The sequence below is a fragment of the Rhineura floridana genome, chromosome 1 (genome assembly GCF_030035675.1).
Source record: "Rhineura floridana isolate rRhiFlo1 chromosome 1, rRhiFlo1.hap2, whole genome shotgun sequence".
NCBI lineage: Eukaryota > Metazoa > Chordata > Lepidosauria > Squamata > Rhineuridae > Rhineura > Rhineura floridana.
In genome coordinates, this window is record NC_084480.1 from 33,963,335 (window position 1) to 33,968,145 (window position 4,811).

General features: G+C 41.5%; 1 non-coding gene across 1 annotated transcript; it reads right to left on the reverse strand.

The window, feature by feature from the left end:
• Nucleotides 1-1,121: 1,121 nt before the first annotated feature.
• Nucleotides 1,122-1,196, reverse strand: TRNAT-UGU (transfer RNA threonine (anticodon UGU)). Its single transcript has one exon. It is a non-coding gene; the product is annotated as a tRNA-Thr (tRNA).
• Between the last annotated feature and the right edge of the window lie 3,615 nt (nucleotides 1,197-4,811).

Below are 4,811 nucleotides of genomic sequence, written 5' to 3' on the forward strand. Positions count from 1 at the left end.
CCCCTGAAGAAGCTGCTTCAGGTGGCAGGTGCGGAGGGCCCGGACAGAGCTGTGTATGCTCTGTCTTGACACTTTAGTAGGCATTGACCCAATCTGAGATATTGCTTTTGGAGCTCTTTGCTACATTTTTTTTTTTTTGGACTTAGCATCCAAAATAAATTGGTGTTATCATCAGAACACTTGGCCATCCAAGTGACCAGTGACTCCATACCATTTATGAACAAGCACCAGTCCAAGTACATCCCTTCACTGTGAGAACTCTCACTGATTCCTGCTCATTGCTTCCTGTTCTGTATCCAGTTATGAAACCATAGCAGGACCTGTCCTCTTATCCCATGACTGTTAAGCTTACTGTAGAGTCTTTGGTGAAGAACTTTGTCAAAACCAGGCAAACAATGTCTTCTTAGATATCTCTTTGAAGTGGGAGAGTTAAAAACCCACATACAGACGCTGCAACTTATTCTACCGTGGAAATACAGAAGGCTGTTGTTTTTAGTGAGTGCGCGTGTGTTACGCATTTTACCATGCAGGCAAAAGTACCATCAACACCACATTCACACCGGTTGAGGAGGGACAGAAAAAGACAATGAGAGACTTGAATGAAAGGTATGTGAGTGAACTGTTTTTCCCAGAGTCACCACATGTTTTAATAAAGGCTGGACATACAATTCTTCTAAGTATGCTGGAGAACAGGGCCACTATGCAATCAAATCAATGGGTTGTTGTCAACTAAGTTCTGTTCAGAATAGACCCATTGAAATTAATGGACCTCAGTTAGTCATGCCCATGATTTCAGTTGGTCTACTCTGAGTATGACTAACATTGTATACAACCTAATGTTTTTATGCCTCTCTGTGTGGCAGCTCCAAGCTGAATCTGGAATTTGAGAGATGCCATTTTGTCCCCAGTTACCCATTCTTTCTTAATTCATTCACTTCTGACTTAAATTTATTCACTTCTGACTTGCTGAAAATGCTCAGAGGGTATTGGAAGCTATGAAAAGAGAGACCTTTCTTCAGAGAAACATGCCTTATACTGAGTCAGACACATTGGTTTGTCTAGCTCAGTACTGTCAATGCTGACTAGTAGCAGCTCTGCAGGATTTCTCTCCCTGCCCTACCTGGAGAAGCCAGGGATTGAACCTGGGACCTTCTGCATACAAGGTAGAAGCTCTACCACTGAGCTACAGCCCTTCCTTGTGCAACCTTCTTGTGTGTCCTGTCTAGGAAATTGATATGGGGAAAAGGTAGTGATGGGAATTCAGTCAGGTTCTGTCCCACACATGCCACTGTGTCTTCATCCCCTAATGTGGGAATAATCAGAAACAGGACGTCGCTTGCTTTCCTTACAGCAGAATATAGGGAGAAGAGATGGAGGTAATGGTGAGTAGAGATGACGCAGGCTGCTTTGTGGTGGGCCTTGCCCTGCAACCTCTTGTCTACCATTTAGGCAGCACATGGCTGTGAGGCTGGCCCTGATGTTAGGCAGTGTGAGGCATCTGCCTCTGGCAGCAGATGCTGCAGGGGGGGCAATGGAGTGGTGCTGGAGGACAGAGCTGTCTCTGCCATTTGGCCTGTCCAGAGCTCTCTAAGCCAGCCTGCCTTCAGATGTGGTGAAGGACACTGTAAGTCTGGTCAGTTTACAGGGATCAAAATGTCTAGGGCCAACCACTGCCCATCACTAACACTAAATTGTGATGAGGACTGAAAAATTGAGTGTTTGCCCCTTCTTCCACACTGCCCTCTTTTTGAAATTGCACACAGTAGTGGTTCCTTTAATACCTGAAAGACCTGTATGTATATCAGCCCTCGTAGTGAACTTACCACATGCTGCTGTAGCGATGTATTTGTCTGCTTTTCAACAGCCTCTAAGCCAGACATTCAGAAATGAAGTCCCTGCCTTGGCAAATAACAAGTAGCCATCTAGGAGGTATGTCCTGATTTACATTTGCCTTACTTCATATTTTCCATGAGTACATAAACTTTTCTAGGTTTTCCTGAGTAAGTAAATTTAACTCTTACTGAAAGCTCTAGTAACTGCTTTAAGCAGGATGAATTTAGCCTTTGCAAATGTTACCTTTACAGCACTTTTTGCAGTCTCTGCATTTCTGCAATTTGCCAAAGGACAATGATAATGGTTGCTGCAAAGATTTTTCAATAGCACATTTTCACTAGGTTTGTATTCTGAAACTGTCAATAATGAATGATTCAGTGATGCATGCTCTTGCTGCACTCTCTTATGTTGTTTTCCTACATGGTACACATGTCTGATTTGTTGATCGCATTTAATGGGACATTTCTTGGAATTATTTTCATTTTTTTACATGCATCTCAAAATTACTCCAGCAAGATTATCAGATAAAACAATGACTTCCCCCAGCTTCTTTAACCCAGAGATGGGGAATCTCTAGCCCATGAGTTAATCTTGGCCCATGAAGACCTTTCTCCCATATAACACCCACCAATCAGCTGATTGTCACTGGGTGGCCCAGAAGTAACCTTATCTGGGCAGGGATATCTTTACTACAGTTGTCTATGCTCTGATTATACAGCTTCGAGAGTGGCTGTATACTATAGCCAGCATGGATTTTTTGCATTCTGCCATGTTAAATTGAAAATACTGCTATGTCATTCTGCTGCTCCCCATAAGCACATTTCAAAACAAAATCTTACAAAACATATAGTCCTGAATTCAGAAATGCTTGCTTAACAACCCTCTAAGTTTTCATGGCAACACACAAAACACTCAGAGAGAATCCTCAGTTTAAAGTCCAAAATAAGAGTAAAAAAATCCAGACCCCTGTTGGACTTTTTTCTGTCGGTGATCTCATAATTTGTTGAAATTAACTAAAAAATCAGCCAGGTTCACTGAGTACTTGTAACCCTATTATTGACCTTGCCCCATAATGTAACCTTCATCTTCCACAGTTTAAAAGTTTAAAAATGCACGACTGATTTTTAATTAATTTAAAAAATTAACATTGGAGTCAATGATAAGCACAGGCATGCTCTAACTACTCAAGTTAGAACCAACTGTCAGTGTTCTAAAAACCTAACAACTATTTGGCTTGGCTAATCAGGAGACTCCTATTCTCCTGACAGAGCTCCAGTGGCCAGAGTGGTTTAACAGTCAGCCCCTCTTCCCAGACAATTCTAGGAACTGGAGCTCTGTGAGGGGAATACCAGTCTCCAAAACAGCTCTCAACACCTTTCACAAACTGCACTTCTCAAAATTCTTTGGGAGAAGCCATGACTTTAAAGCGGAATAAATGTCTGGTGTGGGTGTGGCCAGGGTCAACTTTGGTTTAAATTTGGGTGAGAGACTACACATGTCTGCTGTAGAATGCAAAGGTGGGTGAAACCTGAAGAATGATACTGTTTATGATGTTTTCCTTTTGGAAAGGAAAGGAGCTTTCAGAGACACATGTTACCAAATTCTTCCAAGCTACACATGGATTGGACTGTGAAAAACCAACCCAAATTGTGTTTGCAGTTTTACAAATTTGTAGGGCAGTACAATATCTCAGAGAGGTCAGGTCTCCTGCTCCCCTGGTGCATTCACGATAGCTTCCCAATTTCCCTCCTTTTTAAAGTTTGATAGAAATATCTGTTGGCTATAGGTACATTCTTAAACTGCAAGGGTTTTTTTGTCTGTTAGTGAATAACTCTAGGCTGGATTACTGCAATGTGTTGTATGTAGAGCTGCCTTTGAAGACAGTTCAGAAACTTCACTTAATGCAGAATGTGGCAGCCAGACTGTTAACAAAAATTCAGTGGACTCAATTCAGTGCTGTTTTTGACGGTTAAAGTCCTGTACAGCTCAGCACACCAGTACCTAAAGGACCGCCTTTTCCCATATGAACCCGCCCAGACACTGCATTTGTCATCTGAGGCCTATCTTTGTGTCCAACCTCCAAAAGAAGCATGGAGGGTGGTGACCAGAGAACAGCTCCCTATTTTTGAAATGCTCCACCCAGGGAAGCAAGTCTGGCACCAAATTTACCATTATTTTGGCACAAGATTAAAGTGCCAGGTAAAAGCTTCCAATGCTTCAATTATAGGTTAGGGGAAGATGTCATGAAGTGGCTTAGCCCATGTGGCTTTTTAGATCAGGAAGTGCTGGCAGGTGGGGAGGCTGCAGAGCTCTGGAGAAATGCTGTATGGAAAGAAAACCATGCACCCCTTGGCCACCTTACAACAATAAGTTAAGCTGATATGATAAAGAAATGATGAATCACCCTGCCAATGAGGCAGAAAAACAGAAGTATCTTTTGTGAGAAAGAAACCTTTCAAGAAATTAGAGAGCAGGTTTTCACACAGCACTAATGCACATAGCAATCTGACCATGTGAGCAGTTCATTATAATCAAAGGCAAATGATTTATTCTAACTGGAGTATCACTAAATACATATTCAATCCCTGCAAATGGAAAATGTCAGCATTAGTGGTGGGGGAGAAATTTGATTCAGTTTGCATTTAAAGGGAAACCCACCTAATTTGCACTTTCCAAAGCAATATATGAACTGAAACACAGCCGTCCTTCAAAATCCGCACTTCTTTGAATTTTGCAATGCAGTTCTCTAGGCCAAGTCATGTGTACAAAAATGCATATACTGGGGTAAAGTGTCCATAAAAATGCTTATATCAGTGAAAATAGTCTACAAACGTGCATTATTTTAGTGGAAATGGCTTTGCAAAAATGTATATTAGACAAAATTGCATGTAAACATGCAATGCAATAGGAGAGTTTTGCACTAAAATGCTGAATTTTCATGAGAACTTTAAAAAAATAGTAATCAGAAACTGATGTGG